Source organism: Cryptomeria japonica, chromosome 5, assembly GCF_030272615.1.
Source record: "Cryptomeria japonica chromosome 5, Sugi_1.0, whole genome shotgun sequence".
NCBI lineage: Eukaryota > Viridiplantae > Streptophyta > Pinopsida > Cupressales > Cupressaceae > Cryptomeria > Cryptomeria japonica.
In genome coordinates this window covers 564725053-564742178 of record NC_081409.1, presented here as the reverse complement: position 1 = coordinate 564742178, position 17126 = coordinate 564725053, and positions in this window count along the sequence as shown.

Sequence of the window (17126 nt, the reverse complement as noted above, 5' to 3'; positions counted from 1 at the left end):
TACATCCTCAAGAGTCTCAAAATCGATACTATGGCATTTTGGATGATATACTTGAGTGTGACTTTAACTCCTTCAAATTAGTTCTGTTCATCGTCAAATGGTATAGGCTATTAATGAATAAAAATGATCCTAATAGAACTGTTATCAAACATGATAATGGATTTACAATGGTTAATACAAGGTTGTTTGAACGAGTTGGGGATGAGCCCTATGTTCTTCCAAGTCAATGTGAGCAGGTATTTTACTCGGAGGTTCCACATAAACCGGGTTGGTCATTTGTTGTTAGACATGATCCAAGAGGAAGGCTGATAATGTATAATGTGATGGAAGAAGAAGATACCGAAGAAGTAGAAGATGATATAGATGATGATCACGATCGACAGTTAGTCGATGATGTTCCTGATGGAAATGTACATGAAGAAGAAGCTGATGATGATGATGATGCTGCTGCTGATGATGATGGTGATGGTGATGGTGATGGTGATGGTGATGGTGATGGTGATGATGATGACGATGACGAACACAATGACGACGACGACGACGACGACGATGATGACGACGACGACGACGAAGATGATGATGATGATGATGATGATGATGATGAGTTGGATGAAGAAGAAGATCAATGACATGAATGAAATGTATGAGATGCGATTATTATATTATCTATTTAATATTGATATCTTGATAGAAATTGATTTGACTTATATGGTTACATAAATAATTCATATGTTTTGAATTCTAATGCCATTACTTAATTAATTCATGATGCACCTCTAGCTATGTGATAGATGGTGATTTAAAATACATATGTGATGGATTACATGCTTATGATGATACATGTGACATTTTTTGAACTTTGTGTTTATTTATGGAATGTGGACTACTTATTAGCTATGTGATGGATGGTGATTTATGATACGTATGTGATGGATTACATGTTTATGATGATACATATGTGATTCTTATGATGCTCAATTACATATATGATGATACATATGTGATGCTTATGATGCTTATGATACTGCAGTATTTATTGTTTATCAAATTACAAATGTAATGCTTATGATGCTCAATTGTTGGTGCAGGAACCTGAACCCCTTTGACGAGGATCCTGCACAATCTCATGGATCAATAGGTATAAGTCAATACACCTTATAGAAATAATATATTTTTTAAAAATTACAAGAAAAACAAACTTCCTTAGTTTTTCAAACCTCAACATTAGCAGCAAATCTAATACAGTTATCAACACTTGAGGCCCCAGTTGGACTTACTCAAATTTTAATCTCAACATCAACTTTATGGCTAACTTCTTCATCAATATTACCCTCATTTGCAAAATATCTCTCTCATTACCAACTAACTCTCTCATTTGATGGTGCACAAGTATCACCAAATAGGTATTTGTCAGATGTGTCTTCCTCGAGTGAGGGAAATGCAAGAATAGAAGAGGAAAGTGAGACATGTAGTAGATCTCAAATAGGGAGATCAACTAGAGGTCAAAAGATTAGAAGAAAATTCAATAAACGCATGGAATTTTTTCTTGCTCAAGGGGGGTCATATTCTTATGACGATGAGACCAAAGGCGACATTGGGGTGCCCTTGAGGTACAAACATCTACTGAAAGAATGTGTACCCAAGGAACTTCCTCCAATAAACACTGATTTTTGTGTTAATGAGAGGATATATCGCATAGCACCTTTGTCGTTACATGGTTTGGGCCTATTTTCCATGGACAGCATAAAGGTCTGTTACAACAAAGTTGCTGAATTGATGGAGTTTGTTGGACATTGTTACAATTATAATGATTGGATGCAAATTGTTCGATATAACAAAAGTATGTGTAGGTATGCGTTGTCAGCTAATTATATACAACAAAAATATAATGATCAAAGTAAATGAGTGGCTGTATACATTGATGGAAGACCAAAAGCAACAAGGAATATTGCAGGTTTTATAAATAGTACACGACTTGGGTCAACTAATAAGAAACCCAATTGCATATTTGAGGCACGTGAGGGAAATTGTGTGTTTGTACGTGCGATAAAATTAATAAGTGTAGGGGAAGAGCTGCTAATTGATTACAATTTGAATCGTATAGATACAAACAAAGTTACTATCATGGGGGTGGTACGTACTATATATATACCATTTAAGCCAACTTCTAATTAATGAATCCAATAAACCATTGTATTATTAAGTTTTTTTGCTAAGTCTATTGGTTTCATTTCGCTAACGTTTTTATATTTTTTCTTTGTCACAGGGCCACATGGATCCATCACATAGCATAGATAGGGGTGTAGGTCCTGACACTTCTACGGAGCAGGTAAACCTCATTGTAATTGTACAAATTAGATAGAAGCAAACTGTTACATTATGATCTTTTCTTGAGTGTTTTGAAGTAATTTTGATAGTGTTAATTATATTCTTGTCACAGACGGATGTTCGAGATAAGGGAAAGGAACCTGTAGTACCTCAACACCTCCATAGGAATGTGGGGCACTCGACAGTGTTATGCGCTGATGACATCACACTTAGCGCAAACCCTATACAATTGGTACAAACGAATATTATAAAAATTAGCCAAGAGACTGTTGATTTGGCAACCATAAGCCCTCAGACTGATGAGATAACAGAGAGGGTGCAACTATTGTTGCGGACAGTGGAAAACTTGCAAGTAAGCAGTAATGAAAGCTTTAATCATAACAAAAGTTCAATAATGGTTTATATTTTTTTCTCTTTTATGTCATTAACTAAAACATGTATGTGTTGTTTTTACAGAAATTTATAAGGGCTCATCATCCTGGTGGCGATGATTAGGGTATTGCGGGTAGTTCAGGTGATGACCATGTTCTATATATTAAAACCACTCCTTTGGACTTGTGAACTTTCTTTTTTAATGTTTTATATATTTAATGTATTACTCTTCAGGTGTTGACATGGGTCCAAGGTCAACCCCAACTGTATTGCCAACTGCAATGTTGACAACACGTAGCATGCAGACATTGTCTGTTGCACTGACTTGTGTTGACCTGCCCACTGGTGGTAGATCCCTCTTTTTCTCTCTCTTTCATTATGTGTTTATTACCCTTGAAGTGTTCTTTCTTGGAGGCATTTCATAGTGGATTCATTTACTGTGGTAGGAGATGCACATGAGGATGCACCAGAGGTGACTACTGGTGATAACATACCATCATTTCCTGGATCTTCCCATATTGCTAGTATGGGAACGTTGTAGGCCACATTGGTGGTGAGCGACAAAGAATTGATTCCCTTGAAGATATAGAAAGTTCCAGGTACTTTAAAATTATTATTATATATAGTCTAATTGTAATTTACTTACTGATCACTCATTTTGGACTAATGATCCCATGTTTTTTTTGCAGGAAATGATATTTTTTTATAAAAATCTTAATGACATTACATTGCAGATATTTGGGCCCACCATACGTAAAAGGTGGAACATCATACGTGAACTAACCCTTATCCAATATTTTGATTTCATATCATTGCTAGAATAGTTTTCCTTTTATCCATTTCTTGAACTATATCAAAGGTAGCTTCAATTTCTTTCTAAATCTAACAGGTTTGTTTTTGCTTTAAAGGTGGAATGACCAAGAAAAAAAGTTAAAAGATGAACTGACAAACCGTATGGTAGGGTTGTTTGGAAATGACACATTCGACAAGACTAAGCTCTTGAAAAAAGTTGGCACATATCTAAAGTATGTGAGGGACCAATACAGGACACATTTAGAGAAGAACGTAAAGTATGAGCGTCCCCCCATGATTCCAGAGAGGGAGTGGAAGGACCTGATTTTGGATGCAAAGGAGAGAATTGAAAGGAAAAAAGGAAATACACCACCAGATGCCAGAAGAAGGTATGTGATACTATTAAGAATGTGAATATGTATTAATTATTAATTATATTTATATAATCTAACATATTTCAAACTTTTCATAGATTGAGTGACACGTCAAAGGCAACCAAGGCAATACAAGAAAAGAATGGGCAACACAAACTTGGCTCTGGTGGTTATATGAAACTTGCCACACGAATTGTAAGAATCAGTAAATTAAGTATCACATCAAAATATTTATAAATTGTAAACAATTTTTTTTGATCAAACAATACAAGCAAAATTCACAATACTAAGCAAAAATGCAGGGCTCTGAATTCAATAGAGCACCCACAGAAGATGACAAGAGAATTGGCTACCAACAAGGCTATATAGCTGTGGCTGAACGGCTACAAGAATTTAGTGGGCAAACACGAGATTCTGATGCATCTGTCACAATGGTAAATAAGCTAAATGAAAATTATTTCAAATTGAATACTTAACCAATAATCTATTTGATGTTAAGTTTCAACATAAAGTGACTATATTTTTTTTTAAATAAGCAAGCAATGATAACACTGCGCATGACATTGGAATGCAGCATGATAATCGTGGAACAAAACCTGTACATGAAGGTTCAGATGTGCATCCTAGTAGTGGAGGTATTCATTTGCTATTCAAATTTTTTTATGTAATTATTAATACAATTAAACATCTTAAATTGAAAATTAGTGCAGTAATTAATGTAACCTTTATTGTTAATATTTTAGAGCATGTAGTCAGTGGTGACCAAGTGGAGCATGATCCGGGTAGACAACATCAGGAACGTGATGTTCCCCAATCAGGTAAAGAGGACCACTGTTATTCCTTTAAACAAATTTAATTGCAATTGGTGTATTGATTAATGTAATGCTTCGTATTTCAACTCCAGAGGATCTAGAGGGTGTTCAGCATGTCGAGGTTGAGGCTAGACAAAATGATGTGGAAGATGATGTGGCCCCATCAGGTAAAGAGTGTAACGGTTGTGTTCTTTAAATTAATGAAATACTTGTAACAATAATAAAAAAATGTTTTGAATTTAACCCAATTCTTTGTTATTGCAGAGGACCCCCCTTTGGTTCAACATCCTCGTCCTTTGTATAGGACTAGGGATACATCAAGAGCACGAGAAGAGGGTAGAACATCTGAAGATGGGGGAAATGATGAAGAAGACGATGCTCCACTTAGACTTTACATAGCTTCAAAAAAAAAACAAAGAAAGAAATGATTGTAATCTACCTTATTTGATAATGACTGATTTTTATGTGTTAATGAATGTTCATGAATGATATGTGTTGATGATTATTGATGAATGTTGCATGTTAATAAAAGTTAATGAATTTTATGTGTTAATGAACGTTATGTGATAATGAATGAATGTTATATTTTAATAATGGATGAAAGAATGAATGAAAGAATGAATGAATGTTAGATGTTAACGGGGAATTTAGAGTGATGTTGGGGGGGGGGGGGGAGGGGCCAAATGAGCTTCCACCTTCACGTGGTTGGCCCTGTTAAGTAGAGAATATTAAACTATTCTCGAAACAAAGCAAAGCTCAATAAGATAACACACTTTTCAATATTTCATTATGTTGCATAGTTAATCTTATTGAATAATGTACGTATATTGAATCTTAATTGCAGGGTCCAACAAAGCCAACACGAACAACACCATGGTGCGACTGCAAAAGTTGTGAATATGCCTCATCATGAATAAAGCTGAATTAGCGCATTCTTTGTAAAATCTCAAATGCTCTATACTTTGGAAGTTTTGAAATTTTTATGATCATATTGGTCCCCTGCCTAAAAGCTTTTTTCCTTGATTTGTTTGTGATACACATTGAGAGATTTTTGTTTTCCTTTTATTTATGCATGTCTTAACCATTCTCCACATGCTTCCCATTCTTATTTAGATTGTTGTACTTTTACATATGTTGGAATCTGTAGTTCCATGTACATGTTTTCTATGTTCTTTGTAACTGTATGAAAAGGTGTAAAATGTGGGTATAGTCCAAAATCTTGATTACCAACAAGCTATTTTTGTTTAATAGTTTCAGTGTTTGTATAATTGAAACCGTTTAACCCTTTTAACATGTTTCATAGCAAACCTGCACTTTGTATGCAATCTTATTGTTACAGTTCAATTACTGAGGTGATGTGATTTTCAAAAGTATTTCGACGAAAACAAAATTGGTTTTCATTTATGTATTTTATTAAAATTTTAGAGTTTCCTCGTGAACATTTAAACTTAGAAGGATTTAAAAATTCAATACAAGAGCAATGGACATAATTTCTGGAGATAGAACTGAAACCCTCTCCCATGACTTTAGATTGTTTCCATGCTCTCTAGGCTAGTAGCATTTAGACACAAAACATAGGTCTTCTAAATTCTGTCCCAACATTAATTAGTTCCTTTCTCTTCTTTTTCATCCTTTTGGAAAGAGAATTGGAAATTGTTAGGAACGAACATCTTCCTAGGTGATTTGTTAAAATACAATGGGGAACTCAATCAAATTTTAATTCACTTCGTTTTAAGTTATTATCACAATTCATTGAATTATACTTACAAAAGGCTTATATTTCCAAGGTAAAATATCAGTATCTTTCTTGGGTGATATTAGATAGAAGGGTCTTTTGGCTTATACAAAATCACCCTCTCATTGTATTCAAAGTAGATGCGTAGCAAAGCTAGATGTATCAACCGTTAAATCATAAACAAACACATGCTCAAAAATTGTGTTACCAAGTACGCTTGGAACCTAGCCTGTAACTAACTAGTTCATATTAGATATTGTTTGGGTATGGTATTCAATTCTATTAGAATCTACAAAATAAATATTAACCTAGAAATTAATGTAAGTGATAACATTTTTAAAATTGTTAAATATAAATGATAATAAAATCAAAATAGCATAACATAGTTGATTTCATAAGAGAGAAAATGAAAAAGTTCACAATATCTTCACTCGATATCCAAGATTTTTAATCCATGAGGATGAAGATGAGGATGAGATAGAAAACCAAAAGACAAGGAATTGTTTATCCAAGTTTCCAAATTTTTGAGGATAAGGAAAAAAACATAATCCTATGAAAGAAGGAGAATGTGCAAGTCATTATCTCAAGTTAAAATAAATTACTTAAGTAAACTAAACAAACAAATGCAATATCATACTTACGATAAAACATATCCACTTGGTGAATAAAATGGTACATTGGCACACCCCCTTAAGTGCAATTGAGGTAAGAAGAAATGGGTCACAAGGTTAGGTATCCATGTAAAATATGAAATAACCCCAAATTATGAAGAGAGTGTACCCTCTCGAAGTAGAGACTAGAAAATCCATAGGACAAAACTCCATCCCAAGTGACATATGTGAAGGATAATATAGACCCACCCCATCCCCTAAAGTTGGTGCCTCCACAAAGAAGAGAGAAAAGCAATGCAAAATGTTGAATGGTGAATGTTGTAGTAGGTTCATTTGCAACAAATGATGCACCTTCCTTTCACAATATGGAAATCTTGAGTTGTCAAATTGTTGAATTACCATTCAAGTGTAATGTAGAAATGAATTCAGATGTATGGTTTTTGCAGCGACTCACGTGTCTTGATGTTGATGTTAAGTTGTGATTGTTCCATAGAAGATTCAGGGACTACAATCATTGAAGTGTGAGACCTTAATTAATGTGAAATAGAATGTGTCATGTTGCATGATATGGTGGGGATAGAACAAGTGAATTTACAATGGGAGACGACGTAACTCGATGGGCATTGTCATCAATGAGAAGACAAATATTCTCAATTGTTTCATCAATATTTGAAAGGTGAGAGTCCACAAATAGATGTGAAATGTTTAAGTAGGCCTCACAATGAAGTGGATCTCAAAGACACACAGAATCCTATATAGAGAATCATTGAGAGCCCTTGAAGAAGCAAATTTGAACTTCCATGAAGCAATACATGATGGAGTAATATCTTGCAAGAGGAAATCAAAGTCATTATGGTGTCATCTAGATCTGAAATGTGGTCTACTTTTCAAAAAAGTAAAGATGCTTGATAGGAATGTGTCCTAGTGGGGTGAATCTAGAAGACATATAATCCTATTGCAAAGAATCATGGAAAGTTCTAGAAGAAGCAACTTTTAATTCTGAAGTAGCAACATGTATAAGAGATGTTCTCATTTGTAGATGGAGTATCAAGAGGAGGATCACTAGTCCATGGACCATGTCATTGTTGTTAAATACCTACGTTTTTGTTCATAGTCACTTGGTGTAGGAATGAATTCAATGAGACAGGGTAGAAGATCCTACATAATGTAATTTTTCACTATCCCTTGTTTTGAGTACAAATGGTTCTCTGAATTTATCTTGACAATAGAATGTCGGAATTTAATACCATAATCCATGATGAAAAGTGCCAAAAATGGAAATTTATCTTAGTTCGCAATTACAAAATGCTTTTGTATAGGCCTCTCGAAGATTAAGTACATCAAATCAAGACTTTATAAATTGAGTGTATGTATTAGCAATCTTCCAAATTGTTCAATGGTCTCCAAACCTTGTCAATTTTTTATTTTTATTTTAACTCAAATATGTATGGTATAGGCATATCATTGGTTGTGTGATTTTTTTTCCCTTAAATGCTTCTACGACCAAAAGAGACAAGTTTTACATGAAAATGGGGTCTTATGGGCCTTTTTGACACAATGGTAGGTTCTTTAGACCTAAAAATGCCCCTAAAACTAGTCGATTGCCTTAAGTTACAAACAAATCCTTGTTTGTGAGCATGCTTCTTGATCTCCAATTTTGGTGGAATGAAAGATAATATTGAATTTCTCAAGCCTTTTGGATGCTTCGAAACCACCAAAAAAAAGCTACTTTGATCATTGAAATGTTGTAGTGACTTGGATAAAAAAAGAAAACTAAGTCTAAACTTTAGAATTTAGTTTTTTCTTGTCAAATTGTTTTCAATTTTCAAATCATCCAAGGATGCAAGAGGAGTATATTTTGTTATGACAAGATAAAAAAAAAAATTAGAATCTTTTGAAACCATTGAAACATGGGGACTGTCATGCCCAACTTTTGGGCACGAACGGAATTTTTTTTTTTTTTTTAAAATACTTAACTAATTAATGACCTACTTAACTAATATAATCAACTAAGTGCGATTATCCTAAATAAAATAATGCATTTTGGGTTGGGTCATAACTATATTTGTATAAAACGGGTAATTAAACTCAATTGGGAAACATGGTTTACTAAGTTATCAACGAGCTAATATTTCTCCAAAAAGGGTAATCACTAAGCTTCATTAATAAATAATTAAAATCTCAAGTATAACGTTTAATCTCAATTTAAACGTTCTAAAATTTATCTTATCTTTCTTAACCCGCTAGGATTTCTAAGTTTAATTAACCTCGTCATTAAAACACTTTATTAAAATAAAAACCTCATGGAATAAAAATACTTTATAACCTTAGACTTAATTGGCCCTCTTGGCCCTACAAGGAACGTAGTGTTTACACCCCTTTATTTTAAATCTAATCTACCTAAGTATTTTTAAAATCCTTTTATAAAAAAATCCTTCTACATTTGTCAAATATTGTAAGACTTAGTTTAACAACTAACAAATTTAATTCCTATTAAATATCATTTTAAGACTACATTTATATATATATATATATATATATATATATATATATATACACACACATATATATATATGTTTTATATAATTATTTATATATTTACTTATAACCTCATATATGTGAGTTTTTGATTATAATCCAAAAAGGAGGGAGGGGGAGTGGAACTTTTATTCTCTATTTTTTTAAAAATTTCCCCCCCTCCACCACACACATGTTTATTTAAATTGTGTGAGTGTTGCCCTAACCCGAAAACTAGGGTTAGGGCGAACATGTTAATGCCAAACTTCCTTTTTTTTTTTTGTGTGTTGGTTTCAATAGCTGGGCGGATGGCGAAGGGAGGGCCGAGCGGAGGAAACCCAACAAGCCAAGCGCCGTTGTTTATTTTCACGCAGGTGCGGGGGAAACGCGAGCCACCGCGGGGTTTGCGGGAGGAAAGGGGAGACGGTGCTGGGGGACGAACCGGCAGCGTGGGCCACCACCGGCTGCGGTCGGCGCCGCCCGCAGGCTGCGGCTCCCCGCAGGCTGCGGATGTCGCCGCCCACAGTCTGCGGGTGCTGTAGGCTGCGGCCGCCGCCACCCGGGTGCTGCGGCCCCCGCGAGAACATCGCACAGTTCCTTTGTTAAACGTTTCTTTGGCTATGAGTTAAAACAGGGTTTAAAACCCTCGAAAGTTTATAATATGGTTTTTACATTAATTTCTTGGGTTATTTCAAATGCGAAATCTTTATCTTATGTAGTTTTCTGTGTGTATATATATATAAGGATATGGCAGAAACAAAAAGACACAGTTTTAACTTGAAATAAGCAGGTTTCATTTTCAATAAATAAATGATATATATATATATATATATATATATATATATATATATATATATATATATATATATATAAGGCATTATGTATGGTTTCTTGAGAAATAACCAGAATTTATTTACAATGTAAAAATCATATATATATATATATATATATGTATGTATGTTTTTTTTTTTTTGTTTGAATGATCTAGATAGGAGATTAATCAGTTTTCCCCTCCTTCACTAAGTTTTATATTAGATCTGTAAAATCATCACTTTCTCTTTTTTTTTTATATGAACAAATTTTAAAGGGGAATGAGTAAAATATATATATATTTGTGTAATACCATTTTTTACTTATTTAAGTATCTTTTGAATGCTTAAAGAACCCTCCTATATTTATTGCAGATTGATTAATGAGAAAAGAACATATATATTTTTTTGAAAACAACTAACAATGCATTCTCTTTTAGCAACTAATAATGCAACCTTTTTGGGTAACAAAATAAACCTAAATCTAAATGTAATATTTTCTTTTCTTGTAACAAAATACTGAAACTAATTGCTAAGTGTATTTTTTTTGAAAGGAATAAACTACTATAACAAGTTTCATTTTCTGCAATAAATGGGGAGAATAAATGGCAGTTTCTAATTTAATTTGCAGCAGCATAATATCATAAAGCACATATAGCAATAATTTCCATTTTCTTGTAGAAATCATAATAAATGCATTTGCTTTTCTTTCTTTTGTAAAACATGAAAATCTACATGCAATCTAGTGCATTGCTTTCTTCATTTGCAAACTAACTAGAGTAGGAAAGACATTATGTATTTCATTAGCAAGGTAGATACAAAATTATTATGGATACAAAATAAACATGAATACAAATGGGATGAAATCCCAACAATGTTTTTCTCTACATAGTAACTTGAATATAATACAACACTTTCTCTTTCTTGAAAGTAAATACTACACATGCTCACTTTGCTTCTTTTATACAAACTACTACATTGAATCTATCCTTTTCTTTTTTTCTTTTGAAACACTTTTCTGCAACACAAAACAGCAACATAGTCCTTTAATCCTTCTTTTCCCATCCCATGCTACCTGCAATAAAAACACATCTTGACCATGGAGAGCTCACCTCCCAGCCTAGGCTTACTAGAAGCCACCCCCGAGCTTGGAGAACCAAGCACTAGACGGGTTACAAACAAGAAAACCCCACAACAAACATAGGAAGACACTTAACATTTCAAATTTCCCTTCCCAAGCTACACTTTCACCACATTCATGGTGACTCTTCCATGGGTGGAAGTGGACCAAGTACCAATGGGGAGATTTGCAAGCCAAATACAACACAAGCCACCTCATGGCAATACAAATGCAACAAAATACTTCCACAATCCTTATGCCCCCCCAAAAAGGCTCAAGGCCATATTTACTCCCCTTATGACCCCCAAATGCATACACAAAGCTATGCAACAAGGGCCACAAAGGACTCCCTTGAGATCACTCTCCATAAGGAGAGCCTCTCACCCAAGGCTGTCATACTCCTTCCACCCCAAGATCTTCCTACCCTCCCAAGAGTAGGAGATCTTGGACACTCCCAAAAACAACAAGAACACAAAACAAAAACACATAGAAAAGAAAACTACACATTCTTTACTTCCACAAAAACTTCATAAAACACTTTCTTTACAAACATCTCTTTTCTACAACAAAACAACATAACTAACACATACAACATAAACAAGAGGAGATAAGAAGAAACCAACCTTATTCTGCCAATAGGTATGCTAAAATTAGTTGGGGATGCGCTACCCAATTCCACACTAACTTTCTCCAAATTCCACCAAAAGTGCTATTCTCCTACCAACTTTTCAAATCAAGCATAATCTCCAAGAATGGAGAGTGGGTGATTACTCACTAAGTCCCCAATTCTTGCCTAAGAAGGCCTCTCACACACTTCCCAACCCCTTGGGTGAGGTGTGAGTTCCCATTGGTTGCCCTTCCCAAACTCTTACACCTTACCAAAATAGGAAAGGGAAAAGGTGGAAGAAGATGGGGAAGAGAGTTTGACATCAAAAGAGAAGGTTCTCTATCCTAGGAGGAACTTTCTAAGTTGAATTTTCGTTCATCTTGGAAACACCACTTTTTGAAGTGACTAAATAGTCACATGGGAGAAGCCACATGTTGCAAAATACCCCTAACCCATAGGTATACCCTTTGGACCCTTGGAAAAGCCTTAAAACTGACCCTAGGAGTCCATTAAACCCTTTGGAAACCCAACTGAAGTTTACCTACGGGTCAAACTTGAGTTGACCACTCCCAAGACTCCCTACCCAAGGCAAATTTGGGACCACACTCATGTTTTGAATGGCTTTGGTAGAAACAAAACTCCCTCCAAGAGACAAGTCAAAATCAATGACACTTAATCAGCACATGTGTCAAGTGACACAATAAAAATACAATATAAAAATCACACATGGAATTTGTCTCTTGTAGGATTACACATATACATATAAATTAATTTTAACACTCAAGCATCATACACTTCACAAATAAAATACATTACAATGGGGTGTTGTCTCTCCAAATAGACAACTCCCGGCTTAACAAACGTACATTGGTCTAGGCTTGGTTCTCCATATAAATTCCATGGTCACATGGATAATCTTCCTGCGCATCTCAATTAACACATTAGTAATTCCAAAAATCACACTTATACATAATCAAATACATGGATTTCATTGTACATCAAGCACTCATACATTTGACAACAATAATTCAATATCTCATTCGTTTCAAATTCAATTTCACATAAGCAATTAACATAATTTCCCAAAATTGAACCATTCATAAATAAGCATCATTTTTCTATCATCAAAATGAAGTCCTGCAAATTTCCAATAATGACATTCACCATCATAATGTAATTCTATTCTAGTAACATATCTAAAGTTTCATAATCATCATGCATGAAATAAAGCATCAACATATGTCAGTGTGATCCAAATCATGGAATCATATAAGTTCTAAGTCCATAAAGCATAAAATAAAGCATCCATAATAGTCTCAATATGCAAATAACTGAAAATGTCAAACTGAATCGGGGTAGGGCCTCACAGGGACCCCTTCCCCCCCTCCAAAATCCCTATTTTTTCAGGATGCAATACTTAGGGGAAACATCCCCTTGCCGCACCACTTAGGGACGTCCTAGGGACTCCAAGGAGTCTCTTAACCATCTTGAGGATGCCTATGAGTCTCCCATGGCCCCCAATTAGAAACTCCAATTCTAAACAAAAATGGTGAAATTATTGTGAAAATGTCATCCGTATTAAAGGTTTGGCAATGCCCCCTAACCTTGATGGGGGCTTTGCCCCAAAACCCCCACAAGGGGCACTACCCATTGACCCCAAACCTCTACCCACCATTCTTATTGTTAATGCAATAATTTCCATTTTTTTTATGTTGACTAGTTTAAACACTTAGTATGCCAAAGTTTCATCTGCAATTCTTATACTTATTCTTAGTTTGTTCCCAAAGTTCCAAAACTCTACCACCATTGTTAATGTTCAAATTTCAATGCAATCATTGACATATTTTTAATGTTTATTATAAAATTTACATAGTGTGGCAAAGTTTTATTTACAGTTGTTATACTTATTCTATACACATCCTTTTATAATTAATTTTTTAAGTTGTATATATATTTGCATCCCACCTCGCCCCCTTCATCATCCCCCTGTCGTCCCCAAACTTAAGCCCTTGGTATGTTAAGATATGAAAGCTCACAATAGTTTCATTTGATATGTTAATCGAGGAAAAACCTACAATATATAGCTTCCAAGATTCCAAATCCATGAGGATCATGAAGAGGTAGAAAACCAAAAAAAGAAATTGCTTATCCAAGTTTCCAAATTTGTGACAAGGAAACAGTAGAATCTCAATCAAAGAAGGAGAATGTGCAACTCATTATCTTATTCTACCTAAGTAAAAATATTACCTAATTAAGTTTTTTAATAGTGGAATATCACACTTAGGATAAAACATATCCAAGGTCAATAAAATATTACATTGATAGGCTTCTTTGGTTGCTCTAAAAGTGGTGCCTTATGAATTATGTTCTTGGATACTAAAGTTTCCAAATTCTGGGCACTCTTGATAGCTTCTCGTAGAGATTGTGATTCGAAGGCTTTAACCAAACCTTTCAATGGTTTCTATTGATGTGTTTTTTATGCACTAAACAACACAAAATAAAATACTAAGTATTCTATCCTCTCTTGAACAAAATCCTCCCAAGTGCTAAACTACGTGATCAAATGGGATGACTCCAAGATTCTAATAGTCAGGTCTTGACTTTATATTGCAGATAGACTCAATGATTGTGATGTGATATCTGCTGGAATCACAAGGGGGACTTACGTTCCTTGGGTCAAGACCTATCCATTCTCATGTTTCATGATTGATTTACACTCCATGATTTAGGTCATCCTTGAGCAACATCTCGACTTAGCCAAATTTTGTTTTTTGTACCCTAATTCTTTAATTTTGACCCCTTACTAGCATTGCCTTAGGTTTTATTGAAATTCTTGCTTCTCTAGCATGGGCACATTTCTAGGGTTCATTCGCACAAATTGCTCTTGATGAGCAAGATAGTTTCATGACCATGACTTAAACAAAAATTTAACTTAGTCAAATTATCTCCTCCAAACTTCTATGAGTTCATCGCCTTCATTCTTCATCATTTGGATGTCTTTTGTCATTGGAAGGTAATTCTTGACCACCATACCTCAATCTTGACCTATGCTACCCTAAAACCCTAGAACCTAGTCATGTTTACAATTGAGATCTTGGTGACTTGATCACTTAATACAGCTTAATCATGCAGGTCTCATCTAACTCTGACTCCAACACTTAAGCAAATCAACCCTAGCAACCAAGTACTTTGGGAAATATCTTGCAACTTGACAACATGGGTAATGATGGAGGAATGGAAGGTGAGACCTATAGAGGTGAGAGAGAGAGAGAGGGTAAGAGGAAGAGATAATGACCTGGAGAGGGTAGAGAAAGAGAAGTAGAGAGGGAGAGAAGAAGAGAGGGATGGAGAAAGAGACCTAGAGAGGGGAGAGAGAAGAGAGATAGTAGAGAGGGATAGAGAAGAGAGATAGAAGAGAGATACCAATGTCAATCTTTTTCTATAAATTTTTTTTTTCTGAAAAATCGGCCTATCATTGGAATTCCAACAATAGGCCGAGATCGCGACGGTCTTCTTTTGGGGTATGAGCATCCATGGCAGCCATCGGAAAGGTTGGAGGTGATGTCAGAATTGCGATGACCACAAGGATAGTCAGAAATTTTGACACAAAGTTTTTGACGGCTTTTTTTGTTGGTAGTGCGACAAAATTGTGTCGAAATCCCGATGATTTGCCGTTGAAATTTTGACCCGAATGTACTAGGGCTCCTGTCACCCCCTCATCATTCAATTATGGAGACAAATACCGCCGCACATATGCTGGGCCTTATGGAGAGAAAGAAACAACAAAATCTTTCGAGATACTGAAACTCCTCCTGATAGTGTTGCCCACAGTTGCTTTAAGATGATCTTTGAAAACATTGCGGTGACAAAATGGAAAACCCCTCCTAACCCCGCTAATTGGATGGAGAAGAAAATTGCTGAAAGATGGAAGCTCTCCCCTGGTTTTGAAATCTTCAACAACAATGCCAATAAAAAAAGGAAGATGACCAAATGGTCAACCCCAAAATTTCACTGGTATAAGTTGAACTTTGATGGTTTAGCCCAAAATACCTATCAAGAAGGGGGTGGAAGCATCCGCGACCATTTGGGGAACACTGTGGCAGCCTACGCGGGCAACCTAAAGAACAATATTGTCACCCAAGCGGAGGGAATGACCCTCCTATGGGGGTTGAAATTTGCTAACTCCATAGGAATTAAAGAACTAGAAATTGAAGGAGACTCTGAGATTATTGTGGAAGCGATGAAAGGAAGATTTAATGCTGATTGGAGAGTGGAACCCATTTTGAGGGATGTCAGTAGCTTTCTGGCCAACTTGGATGGCTTCACCATTCGACATATCTTTAGAGAAAGAAACAAAGCTGCCGATTCTATGGCGGTACCAGGAAGGTTGCAAAATGGCTTATGATGTTGGAGGGACCCTACTCTACTGCCGGTCACCACCAAGGGGATCTTGGAGGGGGAAAAAGCCTTTGTCTAAGATGGAACCATTTTATCCACCCAAAGATGAAGGAAACCAACTTTCAACTTTTAAGTTGGGATGGGAATCTCGCCCATTATGAACTTGGATGACCATGTATCCAAGGCAAGCTTAGTCACCACTCTCATAAGGGATGGATTTATGATGACAATACAGATATCGGGAATGATTATTCCCTAATTATTACCCGGACGGAGCCAACTGGAGATGATAAAGGTGAAGGAAGGGAAAGGTCAAATCACACTGGCTCGATTGAAGGTCTGTACGTTACTAGTAGATTTCCGATTTTTGATATGTACTCAGACATAAGAGATAATAATCATCCTGATTATTACGTCCTCTTATCTTGTGTTCGACACAAATTTTATATCAACTCTGCCTCAATTCTGCTTCATCTCTGTATTTTTGCTGGGAGGACTCATATTCACTCTGTTAAGCTGGAGGAACCAAGATTGGGGGGGGGGGACAGGCTTAGACTAGAACTCAATAAAGTGGATGATTTCAGAGCAAAACTGACAGTGTGGTTCGTCTGTTCGGAGGGCAGAATTGATAAGTTCATGAAAAGTATGAAG